Source organism: Musca domestica, unplaced genomic scaffold (genome assembly GCF_030504385.1).
Source record: "Musca domestica strain aabys unplaced genomic scaffold, Musca_domestica.polishedcontigs.V.1.1 16, whole genome shotgun sequence".
Taxonomy (NCBI): domain Eukaryota; kingdom Metazoa; phylum Arthropoda; class Insecta; order Diptera; family Muscidae; genus Musca; species Musca domestica.
The window spans coordinates 14,412,348-14,432,018 of record NW_026712219.1 but is presented as its reverse complement, the minus strand read 5'-3'; the positions used below and the strand labels follow the sequence as shown (position 1 = coordinate 14,432,018).

The 19,671-nt window shown below is 36.2% G+C and overlaps 1 protein-coding gene across 1 annotated transcript in view; it reads right to left on the bottom strand.

Annotated features, from left to right (window-relative positions):
- Positions 1 to 19,352, bottom strand: part of LOC101889846 (uncharacterized) — a 53,186-nt gene extending 33,834 nt beyond the window's left edge. Inside the window, exon 1 of the transcript XR_009341823.1 lies at positions 19,084 to 19,352. The gene's annotated coding sequence lies outside the window, so the exon portion shown is untranslated. The remainder of the gene's footprint in view (positions 1 to 19,083) is intronic.
- Between the last annotated feature and the right edge of the window lie 319 nt (positions 19,353 to 19,671).

Here is a 19,671-nt window from a genome sequence, read left to right as displayed (position 1 = left end):
TCGGACCATTCCTTCTCACAGGGTTCAGGTTTTTGAAAAATAAAACGCTCAAAGAAATCGAAATAAGCATCCAACTCTCTTCAAATTTCACACATACAAATGTTATTGGGAACACATGATCTGTTGTGAAAATTAAATATATATCTGCGAACCAGTTCTGATACCTCACCCTCAAATGGTCACAATTTTCAGTACTTTTACCTGTCATAACTTGCGAAACAAGTCAGCGATTTTTCACAACTTGCTACATCTAAATATTTCTCTCAACCAGAAAGAAGATGAATTTCGCATAAAATTGGCTAGAAATGTTCCGATACGAAACAGAAAATATTGATCGATTCCTTCGGAACCTACTTCATAGAGGGTCAAACATTTAAGTGATCAAAACAGAAGTCAAAATATATTTAAATAATCGAACATTGGATGAGGGTATACATCTTTCGGCAAAACCGACTGATATTTTTATACCCTCCACCTTGGAAAGGAGGGTATATTAACTTTGTCATTCCGTTTGTAACATCCTTAAATATTCGTCGTAAACCCCATAAAGTATATATATATATTCATAATCAGCATAAAATTCTAAGTCGATTTAACGATGTTCGTATGTCTGTCCGTCTGTCTGTCTGTTGAAACCACGATACAGCCCACATTATTTGACGTAGAGCGCCAAAATTTAGCAGAGCAGTTGGTATTGTGTCTAGGAAGGTCGGTATTGAAAATGAAATATATCGGTCCACGTTCTGGTATAGTCCCCATATAACGGTACCTCCCGATATTCGGTATTTTGATCATTTATGCCACATTTTATCATGGATTTGTCTGAAAATTGGTATTTGTTGGTCATAACGGGTCCCTGTACGTGTGGCGAAACATTGCATGTATAGGTCCACGTTTTGGTATAGCCACCATATAATGGTACCTCCCGATATTCGATATTTTGATTATTTTTGCCACATTTTTTTAACGAATTTGTCTAAAAATTGATATTTGTTGGTCATAATGGGTTCCAGCTCCGGTGGCGAAACATTGCATGTATAGGTCCACGTTTTGGTATAGCCACCATATAATGGTACCTCCCAATATTCGGTATTTTGAATATTTTTGACACATTTTTTCACGAATTTCTCTGAAGAATTGGTATTTGTGGGTCATAATGGGTCCCAGTTCGAGTGGCGAGTCATTGTAATTATAGGTCCACGTTTTGGTATAGCCCCCATATAACGGTACCTCCCGATATTCGGTAATTTGATGATTTTTGCCACATTTTTTTACGTATTTGTCTGAAAATTGGTCTTTGTAGGTCATAATGGGTTCTAGCTCCGTTGGGAAACCTTGCATGTGTAGGTCCACGAATTGGTATAGCCCCCATATAACGGTACCTCCCGATATTCGGCATTTTAATGGTTTTTGCCACATTTCTTCTAATGTTTCCTTTACCCTATGGTGGAGGATATTAAAAGGTTGGCCCGGCCGAACTTAATGTTTTTTTTTTACTTGTTTAACTTGTTCTAGAATTATTTTTTGTGTTGCACAGTGTTACTGTGGATCTCCGCAAACCAGCCCTCGTATATCCCCACTGAACCATAATTGTTTTTGTCATGATTTGCCACCATTATCGTGTAAAATGCACCATCATCATCGTCGTCGTCGTCAGCGTCATCGTCATCATGTTAATGATAAATGACTCTAACAAGAGTGCCGTATGCGAACGATCCCTATTCCCCACACACACACATGCACACACATAGTGATGATGATGACGATGTTTGCAATCATCATAATGATCTCAGTGACCACTCTGTATGATCATGTGTATGCATGCATGTTGTTGCTTCGGTTAGTGTGTTGCGCTCCGCAGAGCCACAGCTACGCTTTGGAGTCAATTGTAGTTAATTTCTTACGCGTGAAGGCCGTACGTGCAATTGCAAGTGACGCAATCGAGTGAATGAGAGAAGAAAAAAAAACCAAAGTCTGCATAAAATCCCAGACGCTGTTGTTTTTGTTGTTGGCAGCTACTCTTTGTTGGTCAGTCAGTGAGCCAGCCAGCCAGCCAGCCAGGTTGCCATCAATGAGAAGGCATCATTCTTCGCCGTTCCAGCCATCATCTCTATGGCAATCATCGAATTTTGCACAATTTTTGTTTAGTTTTTTATTTTTTCAATTTTATTTTTTTTTAATTCAAGGGATTTCAATTGAAATCATTGTTCCGTCGCACACAAACACACGGACACACAGAAATTGACAGATACAGTAGCAGCAGCAAATAATAAAAAATTCAAATTGATTTTTATCATTCACTGACTAGCCTGGCTGCCTGCCCCGCTTAGATTGTGTTATGAAAATGTTAATTTGCGCATGCGTAGCATTTTGCCAACCTAAAAGAGATACGCAAAGAGATTTTGGTTTAAAAAATAAGTTAGTAAATCTTATTTAAGTTGGAGGACCGTTGTGATGGTCTAATAACGATTGTATTTCGGTGTATGTATGTGTGCGTGTGCGTTTGTATTTTCATGTCTATTTGTAATTTGTTGCTGGCTAATAATGACACTTTAGTTTTCCACCGGTTTTCTTGCATTCGCGGCATTTTCATGCCATGGCATAATTTGCTTACGGAAACAGACTAATTACGGAAAAATCTTTCTCCCATTGCGGTGGGGAGATAAGTATGTCGTTAATGGTTGTATAAATGGCCTGATTTATCCACTAGGCAGGTGGAATGCGTATTTGTAGTGTGGTCTTATTTAAGTAATATCGCATTAAGATGATGCAGCCTCGTAGCTGTTGAGGAAATGATCTTTCAGGGAATAATTCGTTTGGATTGGTTAATGAAATGATCTATGAACATGCCACCTTGGAAGGAAGGTATATTAACTTTGTCATTCCGTTTGTAACATTCTTAAATATTCGTCGTAGACCCCATAAAGTATATATATTCATAATCAGCATAAAATTCGATAAAAGTCGATTTGACGATGTTCGTCTGTCTGTCTGCCTGTTGAAATCACGATACAGCCCATATTATTTGACGTATGGCGCCAAAATTTAGTAGAGCAATTTGTGTTGTGCCTAGGATGGTTGGTATTGAAATTGAGATATATCGGTCCACGTTTTGGTATAGTCCCCATATAACGGTGTCTCCCGATATTCGGTATTCTGATGATTTATGCCACATTTTTTCACTGACTTGTCTTAAAATTGATATTTGAAGGTCATAATGGGCCTTAGCTCCGGTGGCGAAACATTGTATGTATAGGTCCACGTTTTGGTATAGTCCTCATATAACGGTACTTCCCGATATTCGTTATTTTGATGACTTTTGACACATTTTTTCACGAATTTCTCTGAAAATTGGTAGATGCAGGTCATAATGGGTTCTAGCTCCTTTAGCGAAACATTGCATGTATAGGTACACGATTTGGTATAGCCCCATATAACGGTACCTCCCCATATTCGGTATTTTGATGATTTTTGCCACAGTTTTTCACGGATTTGTCTAGAAAGTGCTATTTGTTGGTCTTAATGGGTTCTAGCTCTTTTGGCGAAACACTGTATGTATAGGTCCACGTTTTTGTATAGCCCTGTATAGCGGTATTTCCCCATATTCGATATTTTGATGATTTTTGGCACATTTTCCCATGAATTTGGTTATGTGGGTCATAATGTCTCAAATGTTTCCTTTACCCTAAGGTGGAGGGTATAAAAAGTTTGGCCCGGCAAAACTTAACGTTTTTTTACTTTTTTTTTTGTTGTTTGGAAAATAAGTCTTATAAATATCAGACTTAAACGTAGAGACCGTCTTGGCAATTAATCGTTATTGGTACTATTTTCACACCCATTGTATCTCTGGGATTACCCAAATATAATAATATAATAATAAGAAATAATTAATAAATAATTAATTGACAAAATCCAAAAAATTCAAAATTTTGAAACTGCAAAATCAGATCTTAATCTTTAAATATATTTCATATAAATCGAAATGAGTACTCCATGAAATCTACGTTTGATACATCGTTGTATTGTTATATGTAAGTCAAATACGAAAATGGACAATAGTAGCCCACTTTTCCGATTACTTCCTCATAAAGGGTCAATAATATGAAAAATACAAATCATATAATACATATATAATTAAGTGTTAAACGAGTCCTACAACGTTTTTTTCTGAATTTTGCACGGTTTTGTTATAACATCTACAAGAATTTTTCGCCGCTTCCAAACCATGATTTTTAATAATATTTACAAGGATTTAGTGCATTAAAACCAGTAAAGAAAGTCCTAAAGTCGGGCGGGGCCGACTTTATGATACCCTACACCATTTTGCTAATTTAGTAGAGCTCCTCATAAGAAATAAAAGTTTTTATGGGAGAATTCAATCATACACGCTATGATTATAATTATAATTTAAAGTTCAAAGGACTATATATGCCGAAGCATTTGTATCTTTTAAATTCGGACTTGTGTTGCCCATTTGGTGCAAAATTACTTTGAAATCAGATAAAGATATATATGGGAGCTATATCCAAATCTGAACCGATCTCGATAAAATTTGGTAAAGATATTACTGAGCTGTATTTGATATATTTCCCTGAATATCGTTGTTACGGAGTGTATATTACGGCTGTGGGTAACAAATATAACGAATCGGATGAACAATATATATGAGAGCTATAGCTATATCTGAACAGATCTTCACCAAATTTGACATACTAGATTCTAGACTCAATTCGATTAGACCTTTGGTGCACAATAAAAGGTAAATCGGACGAAGTTATATATGGTACCTATATCCAAATTCGAACCGATCTCGATAAAATTTAGCAAAGGTATTTCTGAGCTGCATTTGATATATTTACCCAAATATTGTTGTTACAGAGTGCATATTACGGCTGCGGAGGGATGGGAGCTACAGTTATATCTGAACCGATTTCGATCAAATTTCGCATACTTACTTTCAGGCCTAATTTGGTTGTATGTGCAAAATTTCATACTATTCGGGCTGATATTACACGTTTGGTGCACAATAAAAGGCAAATAGGGCAAAGATATATATGGGAACTATACCTAATTTTTGACCGATTATCTCTAATTTCAATTGAGTTCGTCCTTGGGCCAAACAAATGACTTGTGCAAAATTTCATCTGGATCGGGCAATAAATGCGAACTGTACTTTGTTTACAAAAATACATGGACAGATGGACGGACATGCATAAATCGACTCAGAATGTGATTCTATGCAGATCATCAAAAGGAACTATGGGTCTAGTTATAGTACGTGGTTTGTACGAATCTGGTATCAAGAGTCCCACATGCGATATTTGACGATTCTTCACCTAAAAGTATAGAATCGAATGCTCGTAGATTTAATCGAAATAATATTATTGTCAAACTAAGATCAATTTCGGAGATGTGTAATATCGATCCATATCCTTTTGGTACTTCCCCAACAAAAGGTGAACAATTTCTATGAAGTTCATAAAACGCGAAATGATCATCCGATTTCATTCATATTCGACACATTTTAATAGTTATATCACAAGATCTCGTGTAAGTCATGACCATCCAAACTGGAAGGCTTCTGCCTAGCCCTATGTTCTAGCCCTATGCTTACTTCAACTGTAAAATCAGAACATTTTTCAGTTTTTAATCCATTTCAAACCCTAAATATTATGCGATCATCTCGAAAAGTAGGCTTCTATTCTGACCATAACGCCACCTCCATGCAAAATTTCGTGAGGATCGGGCCATAATTTCGATCTGTAGCGTGATTACAAATTAACATGGACAGACGGACATACCTACAGACATACATACCTACAAAATCAGCAGGTTCGGAAAGTAAAGAAGCGACTTGATCGAAACACGCGTCGCAGTTCCCGAAAAATGGCTAGTGAGCTGAATATATCGCTGAACATATTCCATTCGGCAAATATTGAAAAATGAGCTCGGGCTAAAGCCATTGAAATTCCAAAATGTGGAAGAACTTACACCGCAACAGAAAGAAAATAGATTCAAAAGAACTAAAGAGTTGCTTGGCCAAAAGTGGTGAACTGCGGAATTTGTTTCTTTCCGATGAGAAAACATTCGTTGTCCAGCAGTTTGTAAACAAACAAAATGATCGTTTTTACTCGCTGAAGAGGTCAGCTGAAAATGTGCACGATAACTCAAGCGCCGACCATGGTGATGGTGTGGGCCGCCATGACAGCCGATGGTCGCTCTCCGCTCGTATTAATCGACCGTGGCATCAGAATAATTGCCGAATAATATCGCGAAAATATTCTGAAGGGCGTATTAAAGCCTTCGGGCACGTAAACATTTTGGCCGCAGACCTTGGACATTCCAACAGGATTCAGCACGCGCCACCCAAGAATGCGGTTCCTCGCTTCATTTCCAGCGCACAATGGCCAACAAAATTTCGGATACCAATCCGTTGGACTATTGTGTCTGGAGTATTTTGGAAAGCAAGGTTGGCACTAAAGAATACCAAAGTGTCGATCACCTCAAGCAAGCTCTTCGCCGGAAATGGGCCAAAATACCGCAGAGCACCATTCGGGCAGCATTGGCCGTTTGAAGGCCATAATTTGTGCCAAAGGTGACCAATTCGAACAAATCTAAAATAAAATATATTCGTCATAGACCCTATATATATATATATATATATATATATATATATATATATATATATATGTATATATATATATATATATATATATATATATATATATATATATATATATATATTTCATAATCAGCATGAAATTCTAAGTCGATTTGACGATGTCCGTCCGTCTGTCTGTTGAAAACACGATCACATATATCAGAATAATTTGTATTGAAAATTAGATATATCCGACCACGTTTTGGCATAGTCCCCATTTAACGGCACCTTCCGATTTTGATGATTTTTGCCACATTTTTTCACGGATTTGTCTAAAAACTGGTATTTGGTTGCAAATTCTTCTGCGGTGGCAAAACATTTTATGTATAGATCCACATTTTGGTATAGCTCCCATATAACGGTACCTCCAGATATTGGTTATTTTTATGATTTTTACATTTCGTCGCGGATTTATCTATAAATTGGCATTTTTTTGTCCTAATGGGTTCTAGCTCCGTTGCCGAAATATTGTATGTATAGGTGTTCGTTTTTGTATAGCCCCATATAGCGGTACCGATATTCAATATTTTGATGATTTTGCGACATTTTCCCATGAATATATCTAAAAATTGGTATTTGTGGGACGCAATGGGTTCTAATGTTTCTTTACCCTAAGGTGGAGGGTATTAAAAGTTTGGCCCGTCCGAACTTAATGTTTTTTTACTTGTTTGCTTTCATTCAATAAAATTTATAAAAAATGTAAAAATTATGGCGTTTGACTTTGTTGCAGTTTTTTTTATCTCACCCTGTATATACTCATCTGTTTAGGTTTACATCTCAACTATTCAGAAAATGGTAATAAAGATATTAAATTTGCTCCGGCTAATTTGTCTAGCAAAATATTTTTATAGAGAGTGTCATTCAATAGTTTTCTCACAAAGTGTTCAAGTTGTTGCAGAAGAAAAATTTTCCATTAAAAGATTCTCATAACTTCAAAAGTAGAAGATTCTTGAAATTTTTGTTACGGTAACATATTTTATCAAATGATATCTACTCATGGTATGTTTAATATGGAAGACTATCAAAAAGAACTAATTTAAATCAATTTCAAGATCACAGTCCATAATCTTCTTTTCATACCCCATGGCAATCAATCACAATACCTCCTATTGAAAAATCATTCATCAATAATCTATAACTGAAAACCCATAACAAAGAACGTCATAATAAACCATTTTTGATTATTATCATCAATGAATATTGTTTTGTTTTTATTTTTGACGGCCATGACACAACATAATTGTTACAATTATAAATAATTATCGCACAAAAATCAATAAATATTTTCAATCTGATTAATGTGTAGCTATCCTTGAACTTTGTTTTTTTTCCACTCATATAGAACCTGAAGTTGTGTGTGTTTGCTTCTGCCTTTGTATATGTATGTTATTGAACACTTGTAACCCTAAATCAAAGTAACAATTATCCATGGCTCCTCCAACCACATTCTTATGGGAAAGGCCCTAAAAATTGTAACGATGCAATGCAACGCCATGGAGTAAATCATGTAACCTGTAAATGTGGGGCATTTTATTTTTTTGGGTTTGTAATCTGCAACGTGAATGCCCTTCTCCACAATTACAACAAGCCGGATGACCTTCAAAGAATTCGTTGATGTACTTGAGCGAATGGTTGGTTGGTTGGCTGGATGGCTGGAGAGCATGGAAGCGTAAAAGTAAAAAAAAAACACTACACATTTTATGAAACTGTAATAATGAGGTGGCCCTTTTTTGCTTTTTGTGGTACCTCGTACTGATCACGATGAACACCATCGTGTCTTTAATGACAACGTTCATTACGGCCAACAACAATAATGAAATTTCAGGTTTCAATTACAACATTTAATGCAACAGTTAAAATATGAGCTGATTTGGGTTGGCGGGGTGTGGTGTTTGAACGCCCTTCTCCCTCTCCTTCTTTTTGTTTATTTTATTAATATTTTCTGTTTACTTTGTTTTGGGCGTTGTTTTGTTTTTTATTTTCGGGTGGAATATCACCAGAGTAATTAAATGGTATGAAGTTCAACGCTTATTTAAAAAAAAATCACAGGGAAATAAATGAATGTGACAGTAGAATTGAGTTATTAGACTAATGTAATTATACCTAATGCCATAGTATAGGAAGGGGGCACCGTAACCATGCGTGGGACCAACAAATTTGTAACACCCCTTAATACATATATGTCATACACGCACGCATTACGACATATCGCAGAGATTTTCCCATAGATCGTCTTACCAGAAGCTAGTAACCCCAAGTTTTTGAATAGGGGATATATATACGATATAATATTTGAAGAACAGATCCATATCTGTTCTTTAAATATATATCGTATATATTTCCCCTTTCCGTATTTTTTCCGTAGATCGAATTTTGGCTACAGAGGGTATATATCATTTGATACGACCTCATCGAAATAAAAGTTTTAGACCCTACGTCTTTTTGGACCAAATCCGTTTCAGGACATTTGGAGTCGATATAGCGAGGTCCGTCCGTCTGTATGGCTGGTGCGCACGATAACTCTAGAAGGGAGTATCCGATTTGGCCCAAATTTGGTACATCGTAATATTATTATGAAACATAGATCGAGTTCGGAGATGGACAATATTGGTCCCCTCCTTCTGGTACCTATCCCAAAATTTTCAAACATATATTTTACTGCACAAAAATGGAAATGATAATCCGATTTTGCTCCACCTTTGCAAATCCTAATATCGGCATGAGTGCTAGGTGATAGATGAGAAAATGGACAATATCGGTCCACTCGGACCATTTCTTCTTGTACCTCCCACACAATGGGTCAAAGTTTTGAATAACCAAAACGATTATAAAATCCGAAGTAAGCATCCCGGTTTTCTTCATATTTCACACACCACAATATTTTTTTTAAACCTAGGTCTTGTGGAAAGAACATAAATCGGCCCACTCTTTCCGGTACCTCAACCACAAAAGGTCAAAATTTTGAATATTCACGAAGCTCACAAAACGTACGATTCCACTTAGACTTGGTGAATCTCAATATTTTCATCAACACAAGGGCTGTTATGAAGATTGTTGAGATTGGACCATGTCTTCTGGTACGTCCACGACATATTGTTCAAGATTTTGAAAAGCCAAAGCGAAATAAGCATCCAAAGATATTTGCTAACACAGTATCTCTTGTGTGGTTGATATACTCAAGCGCCGGCCATGGTGATGGTGTGGGCCGCCATAACAGCCGATGGTCCTTCTCCGCTCGTATTAATTTACCGTGGTATCAGAATTAATGCTGAATATTATCGCGAAAATATTCTGGAGGGTTTATTAAAGCCTTGGGCAAGCAAACATTTTGGCCACAGACCTTGGACATTCCAACAGGACTCAGCACGCGCCAACCAAGAATGGTTACAAAAGTTCCTCGTTTCATTTCCAGCGCACAATGACCCCTTAAATCTCCTAATACCGTGCCAAAGGTGACCAATTCGAACAAATCTAAGCTTATTCTAAAAGTTGATGCTATGTCCAACATTTGTTGCTTTCATTCAATAAAATTAAAAAAAAAAAAACAAGTTAAAAAGCACTAAGTTCGGCCGGGCCGAACTTTTAATACCCTCCACCATTTGCAACGAATTTGGAAATTTTTAAAAAATAAAATCCTTAAAAAATTCAGTTAAAATTTTAAAAATACCGAATATAGCCTTTATATTGGGGTCTATACGACGTGGACATAGGCATTGTTTGTCATAAACCATTACCATATTCAAATTGGAAACTTGAAATAAACGGTGAATAATGTAGCTAAAATCATCAAAATATCGTATATAGGGAGATGCCGTTAAATTGGAGCTGTGCAAAGACCTGGACCAGCATAGACAATTTTCTGTCACAGGCTGTAGCATCCATTACGAACTTCAAATACCATATTTCAAACAATTTCGGTGGGTATTGTACCTAAAATCGTCAAAATATCGAATATGGGGAGGTACTGATATATGGGGCCTATACGGAGACCTGGACCCGTACAGACAATTTTCTGTCACAGACTGTAGTATTCATTACGAACTTCAAATATCAATTTTGAAACAATTCCGGTGAATAATGTCGCTAAAATCATCAAAATACCGAATATAGGGAGGTACAGTAATATGGGGGCTATACGAAGACGTGGACCTGCATAGACAATTTTCTGTCTTAGGGTGTAGTATCCATTTTGAGCTTCAAGTACCAAATTTGAAACAATTCCGGTGAATAATGTCGTTAAAATCACCAAAATACCGAATATCAGGAGGTACAGTAATATGGGGGCTATACGAAGACATGGACTTGCACAGACAATTTTCTATCTTAGACTGTAGTATTCATTACGAACTTCAAATACCAATTTTGAAACAATTCCGGTAAATAATGTCGCTAAAATCATCAAAATACCGAATATAGGAAGGTACTGATATACGGGGCCTATACGAAAACCTGGACCCGCACGGACAATTTTCTGTCAAAGACTGTAGTTCCTATAACGAACTTCAAATACCAAATTTGAAACAATTCCCGTGAATAATGTCGTTAAAATCATCAAAATACCGAATATCGGGAGGTACCGTTATATGGGGGCTATACGAAGACATGGACTTACACAGACAATTTTCTATTTTAGACTGTAGTATTCATTATGAACTTCAAATACCAATTTTGAAACAATTCCGGTGAATAATGTCGCTAAAATCATCAAAATACCGAATATAGGGAGGTACCGTTATATGGGGGCTATATGAAAACGTGGACCTACATGGCCCATTTACGAACTTAACCTGCCTACTGCAAAAATAAACATGTGTGCAAAATTTTAGCCATCTATTTCAATTCATTCGAAAGATAGCGTGATTACAACAGACACACAGACGAACAGACGGACCGACAGACGGACATCGCTCCATAGTATGGTGGAGGGTATAAAAATGTAAAAATGATGGCTTTTTGACTTTGTTGCAGTTTTTTATATATATTCTCTATAGCCATATGACTGAGGGTATAAAACACAAGTAAGCAAAGGCTACAGTCGTGCGGGGCCGATCATGTGGTATCCTACAACAACCCAACAACCCTATTGGAAATCCACCTTACGTCCAAACCTATCTTAGTGGATGTTTTAAATAATGCCTGCACAAATGTTACCATCAGTGTTTGACCGACAGCTTCTGTGTCGATGGTCCTATAATTGTGACCTGTAAAGCCACCGCAAATCAAGAAATTTTATACTTTTGTACCATTTCACTCTCTTAATATTTTCTACTCCAATATTTTCAACTCCAACACCAATTAGCTTCTTCTCTGACCCTTACTCTATTCATACAATTTCATGAAGATGGTTCAAGACCTAGCTACTTTAATCACAAGTAATACAACATAGCTGCGATTATGGCTCTTTCCGTAAAAGATTTCTAATGTGTGTGTCTAATTATTTGTGTCGGCATTCCGATTTCTTGAAGGTTTTAACTGGGTTGGTCGTAATTTAGCATTATATACATACGAAAATCTGGGATAATAGTTTAAGGTCCTAGCCACATTGAACTGTCACGATTTAATATTTCGAAATTTTAATGAATAGAAATCTCTTCGAAAAAAGGTTTAATGTTTATCCTAGATTTTTTGAAATAATCATTTTAGAGCCAACAAAGTACATATGTTCCTAATCAGCGTAAAATTGTAAGTCGATTTAGCCATATCCGTCCGTCTGTCTGTTGTAATTCAGCCCTGATATAATTGTCCCTCCCTATATTCAACATTTTTACAAATTTCTCCAAAATTTTCTAACGGAATATTTTTATACCCTCCACCAAAAAAGTATGGAGGGTATATTAAGTTCATCATTCCGTTTGTAACTCATCGAAATAATCATTTTAGACCCAACAAAGTATATATATTCTTGATCAGCGTAAAATTCTAAGACGATTTAGCCCTGCCCGTCCGTCTGTCCTCTGTTGTAATCACGCTACAGTCTAAACGAATTAAGATAGGAAGCTAAAATTTTGCACAGATCTCTCTTTTGTCTGCAGACAGGACAAGTTCGAAGATGGGCTATATCGGTCCACGATATCGTATAGCCCCCATATAACGGTACCCCCGATATTCGGTATTTTGATGATGTTAGCCACATTTTTCAATGGAATTGTCTGAAAATCCACACAAGTAGTTCCTTGTGGGTACTTTATGCCTCGGCAGAGAATTATCTATATAGGTTCACAATATCGTATAGCCTCCATATAACGGTACCCCCGGTATTCGGCATTTTGATGATTTTTCCCACATTTTTTAACGGAATTGTTTGAAATTCCACAAAAGGAGACCCTTGTGAGCATTTTACCCCCTCAAAAAGAATTGTCTATATAGGTCCACGATATCGTATATCCCCCATATAACTGTACCCTCCGATATTCGACATTTTGATGATGTTAGCCACAGTTTTCAATGGAATTGTCTTAAAATCCACACAACTAGTTCCTTGTGAGAGCTTTACCCACTGAGAGAGAATTGTCTATACAGGTTCACGATATCGTATATCCCCCATATAACGGTACCCCCGATATTTGGAATTTTGATGATTTTACCCACATATTTCATCGGAATTGTCTGAAAATCCACACAAGGAGTTCCTTGTGGGTACTTTATACCTCGGCAGAGAATTATCTATATAGGTCCTCGATATCGTATAGCCCTCATATAACGTTACCCTCGATATTCGGTATTTTGATGTTTTTAGCCATATTTTTCAACGGAATGGTCACAAGTGGATCTTTGTACACAAGGGGTTCTTTGTGAGCACTTTACCCCTGAAAGAGAATTGTCTATATAGGTCCACGATATCGTATAGCCCCTATATAACGGTACCTCCCGATATTCGGTATTTTGATGATTTCACCCACATTTTTCAATGGAATTGTTTGAAATTCCACACAAGCAGTTCCTTGTGGGTATTTTTCCCCCTGCAAGATAATTGTCTATAGTGGTTCACGATGTCGTATATCCCCCATATAACGGTACTCCCATATATTCGGTATTTTGATGATTTTAGCCACTTTTTCCAATGGAATTATCTGAAAATCCACACAAGGAGTTCCTTGTAAGTACTTTACACGCAGACATAGATTTGTCTTTATAGGTCCACAATATCGTATATCCCCCCATATATCGGCACCTTCCTTTATTAGATATTTTAAAGATTTTAAAAGAATTTTTAATGGATTTTTTTTTAATTTTTTTTAATTCGTTCCAAATGGTGGAGGGTATTCAAAGTTCGGCCCGGCCGAACTTACTGCTTTTTTACTTGTTAAATCTGGTATTTTGAGTTTATAACGTTTTCTACTTATGGGACAGAAAATTTTCTATGAAGGTCCACGTTTTAATATAGCCCACATAAAATTACTTCCCGATATTCGATATTTATTGACCGATTATTGACGATTTTAGCCACCTTTTTTTAACGTAATTACTTAAATTCCGTATTTGGGTTCCGTGATGGGTTATTCTGCTTATATAGGACAAGTCAGTCTATATAAGTCAGGATTTTCTCCCGATATTCGGTATTTTGGTGATTGTAGTCATCTTTTTAAAGAATTTTTTCAAATTTGGATTAAATATTCGTAATAACAAAAAATTACCCTCGAATACTGGAATTTCGACATTTACAGATAAATTTTTACATGACTCTCCAAATTTTAGACTATGGAAATTGTTAACTGTTTTTTTTACCCTGCACCATAGTATGATGGTATATTATGCCCTATATAACGGTACCTCCCTATATATGGTATTTTGATAATTTTAGTTACATTATTCACCGTTTATTTGCAGGTCCACGTCGTATAGACAATATAATGGCTATATTTGGTATTTTTAAGACTTTAACAGAATTTTTAACGGATTTTATTTTTTGAAAATTTCCAAATTCTTTCCAAATGGTGGAGGGTATTCAAATTTCGGCCCGGCCGAACTTACAACTTTTTTACTTGTTCTTGTTTCGTTTTAATATACTATAGTTTGCTATGTGTAGTTGATAAACGAAAAGAACTGCATCTAGCAATAATGCTTAACCTTAACACCAGCTTTCTGGAGCCTTGAAGATCTTAGCCATGTTTCCCAAGCAAATTTTATATTATAAAAACCAACTTTTCCTCCTACGACTACATGTGTGTGTAAAAATACAAATTTATTTACATATAAAATTGAGTGAAAATTATGTTTGAAATTTATTGAGAAATTGGTGTTTAGGTGATTTGCAAAGTCTCCCAACAATCCGAACCGTAGTAAAACAACTTATTGTATAATACATACATATGTACGCAGGAAAAAAATTAATGTAATTTATTTTATTGAATTAAACATGGGCCAACAAAAATAGCAACGACAACAATAACAAACCCACCAACAACAAGTAATATCAGTCTTTATAAAAAATATTTGTAAAGGCACAACAATTTTTGTAAATTCGAAAAACACACCATCTAATTACACAATGACATAGCAAAAAAAACGAAGAGAAAACCCCGAAGAAGATGAAGAGGGCGAAGAAAAACATGAATCCACTTTTGTTCGAATGGAGACAACAAATACAATACAAATACAACAATTGAACAACTGAACTCAATGACTGACTGGCCGGCCAACATGAAATTCAACATCCGGGGAAGCAAATACTCGGCCGAAAAACGAAATTAGGTCAGTCGAGCATCCATTTAATGGTGCAAAATTATGTGAGTTTGGCTGTACAATGGCGATATTGGAATGCCAAGAAAAGGCGATGACCATCGCATAAGCATTGCAACAACAAAAACCCAGCAATGACAACAAGTGTAACAACAAGACAAGTGGCTTAAATTTTGTGTAAAACGCAAACAAAAAGAAACTGGTCAATGGAATGACTATCGCCCGGCAATAGCAGTGGCCAACTACTTATGGACGTTGTTATACGGATGTAATCAAATAAATCTGTATCATTCTTTGTGTCACAATCTACACAGGGCAACATACATAACATATGTATGCATATCGCATTGCGCATGTGGAACATTACTTAATCGGTAATTTTGACATCAACCTAAATGGAGGGTATTTTGGCTATTTGCAATGCGGATGCTGTCACAAGCAAGGTATTAGTGCTCTTTTGTGGTACGTTTTTTAGAGACCTATTGGATTGGACATTTTGGAAAGATTTAACACCATACGTGGGTGTGTATACTGTATTTTTCCAGGAAAGGGTAAAATAAAATAGTTAGATAACGAGTTAGACGTTTTACCGGCAGATATATGGCCTCAGAGTTCTAGTAAACGGAAGTACTTATTCACTTTCAGATTTCAAAAGAGAAGGAGGGGAAAGGATGCCATCAGCGAATATAATCTATGCTTGATGAACCTAAAATAAATTTGATAAATAAATATTTTATAATTCGAAAATCTACAGATCTTCAAATAAGGTTCAGTCAATGTTTCAATCGATATACAGGGTGAGATAAAAAAGTGCAACAAAGTCAAACGTCATAATTTGTAATTTTTTTTTAAATTTTATTGAATGAATGCAAAAAATGTCAGAAAAAGCATAACATTTTAGAATAAGTTTAGATTTGTTCGAATTGATCACCATTGGGACGAATTATGGCCTTCAAACGTCCAATAAAACCGTTACATGCTGCCCTAATGTTGCTTTGAGGTATTGGCCCATTCCCGGCGAAGCGCCTGCTTGAGGTAATCGACACTTGGTATTTTTTAGTGCCAACCTTGTTTTCCAAAGTACTCCAGACACAATAGACTAACGGATTGGCATCCGGATATTTTGGTGGTCATTGTGCGCTAGATATGATGGTGCTGTTGGAATGTCCAAGGTCTGCGGCCAAAATGTTTGCGTGCCCAAGGCTTTAATACACCCTCCAGAATAATTTCGCTATAATATTCGGCATTTAATCTGATGCCTCCGTCGATTAATACGAGCGGAGAGTGACAATCGGCTGTTATGGCGGCTTACACCATTACCATGGCCGGCGCTTGAGCACTGGTGGTCAACTTCACGCTTGTTGCAACGTTAAATAAAAAACAAGTGAAATGGCGGTAAGTTCGGCCGTGCCGAGCTTTGAATGCACTCCACCATTTCGAACAGAAAAAAAATCTGTAGACAAATAATACTATATTGGATCTGGATAAGCATTTTCTGTAATATACCATTACGATTTTTAAATACGAAACTTGATACAATTCCAGTGAAAAACATCGCATAAATCTTGAAAATACCAAATAGCCTGTAGTACCCATTAGGAACTTCAAATACGAAAATTGAAAAAAAATCCGGTGAATTATATAGGTAAAATTATCAAAATACCGAATATAGGCAGGTATAGTTATACGGGGGCTATACGAAAACGTAGGTGAATAGAGGATGTAGGAACTTCTGGTTCCAAGTTTAAAATACATCCGCTGAAAAGTGACACCTCAAGTGCCACAAATCATCAAAATACCGAATATCTGGAGGTACAGTCATGTGGAGACTATATCAAAACTTAGATCTATATTGACAGTTCTATGCATGAATGTTTGTTATATAATGGAAACACATGCTGCTAATTTACATCAAATTTCTGGGTTAAAATTGTGACTAACACACCAAAAATTCCTGTAGGTATAATTATATGAGGGCTATACCAAAATTTAGACACTTTTATTTCCAAAGGTGCTGCAGACCTTATACAAATCTCAGCAAAATTTAAGCAAATCGACACAGAATTTAATACAGAATTTGTGTGGTCTAAATATTATATTCCGAGTTGTTACAAACGTAGTGAAAAACTTAATATACCCTCCATACTATGTTGGTTAGAAGTAGTCGATATAGCCCAAACCTGTCACGTTTTAATATTTATATCAGACTAAGGTTAGAAACGAAATGGACAATGTTGGCCCACTCCTAAGGAACCCCCCCTGGAGAGTCAACAGTTTGAACAATCATAAGAATCATAAAGGCTGAGGCTATAACATCTGACGGCAAAACCGACTGATACTTTTAAACTTGTTTTATTTTTGAGAGATTGTCCACTTTTTTCCGAAATCGTAGTAGATGTTTTTATACTTTCAATGCCCAATAACCAGTCTGGGCTGTGGAACATTTCAAGTGGATTTGTTTTTATATCCTACACCACAAGGTGGTCAGGGTATTATGTCTTTGTGCATTTGTTTGTAGCAGGCAAAAGGAAACGAGATAGACCCATAGTTTCATCTGATGATTTTTGTAAACAAAGTACAGGTCGCATTTATTGCCCGATCCAGATGAAATTTTGCACAAATCATTTGTTTGGCCCAAGGACGAACCCTATTGAAATTGGAGATAATCGGTCAAAATTTAGATATAGCTCCCATATATATCGTCGTCCGATTTGCCTTTTAATGTGCACCAAACGTGTAATATCAGCCCGAATTGTATGGAATTTTGCACATACAACCAAATTAGGCCTGAAAATGAGTATGCCAAATTTTATCGAAATTGGTTCAGATATAGCTATAGATCCCATATATATATATATATATAGTTTATCCGATTTGTTATTTTAGTCCTCCGCACCCGTAAAATGCACTCTGTAACAACAATATTTGGGGAAATATATTAAATACAGCTCAGAAATATATTTGCTAAATTTTATCGAGATAGGTTCAGATTTGGATATAGCTCCCATATATAACATCGTCTGATTTACTTTTTATTGTGCACCAAACGTCTAATATTTGTCCAAATGGGATGGAATTTGGCATATACGACCGAATTGAGTCTAGTGAAGGTCGGTTCAGATATAGCTATAGCTCCCATATATATTGTTCATACGATTTGTTATATTTGTTACCCACAGCCGTAATATGCACTCCGTAACAACGATATTCAGGGAAATATATCAAATACTGCTCAAAAATATCTTTGCCAAATTTTAGCGAGATTGGTTCAGATTTGGATGCCGCTTCCATATATATCTTTATCTGATTTCAAATTAATTTTGCACCAAATGGGCAATACAAGACCGAATTTAAAAGATACAAATGCTTCGGCATATTTAGTCCTTTGAACTTTAAATAATAATTATAATCAAAGCGTGTATGACTGAATTCTCCCATAAAAACTTTTAATTGTTATGTGGAGCTCTACTATATTAGCAACGTGGTGTAGGGTATCATAAAGTCGGCCCCGCCCGACTTTAAGACTTTCTTTTTTTTTTTTTGTTTTTTTGCAGATTACAACCCCAGAAGAGTTTTTAAGGCCTATGTTTTGGTTTTCTGTCCTAATATCGACAATTCCACCGTGAATACAATTCCGTGTTGCAGAATATAATATGTTTCCTTCCGAATAAGGTTTGAGTTTTTATTATTTCTGTTGCATAGTGTTTGTTTCTGTTACATTGATTTCTTATGTGGGTCCTTACCTTTCAGATTTCATCTCCTTGCACCAAATTGCCTTGCAGCAAGTATGGCAACAATGTGTTGTTGTGGTAAGGTGGTTTCGTCTTTTTCTTCTTCTCTTTCACCTGCAACATGAACCAGTTATTGTCCTCGTATTTGTTTAGCCGAACGGTTGAGTTACGTATGAACTGGTGTTTGGTTGGTGGTGATTGTAATGGTGACGGTGACGGTGATGCAGCATCAGATGCCAACAAGGATTGAATAACCATTTAAACATTTGTGATCAATTTGAGGCCCCCATGTGGAGGATTTCAAGTGTGACATAAACACTGGAGAAGCTGTACACCATTTCCAAAGGGAAATTTAACAATTTTAAACAAAAATGGTATTTTTTGCGAGGGATAATAAATTCCTATAACTCTGATATAAAATCCTATGAAATGTGAATTTTTACCTTTAAAATATTTCTATCGAGATTTGGTCAGATCCAAAGGAAAACTTCTTTCTGGTCCCAAAACCTGCCTAGACACTGCTTTTTGATACGAGAATCTAAAATTATACCAGTCCTGATTGACTGACTGACTTAATGATTCATCAATGCCAGAAAGCTA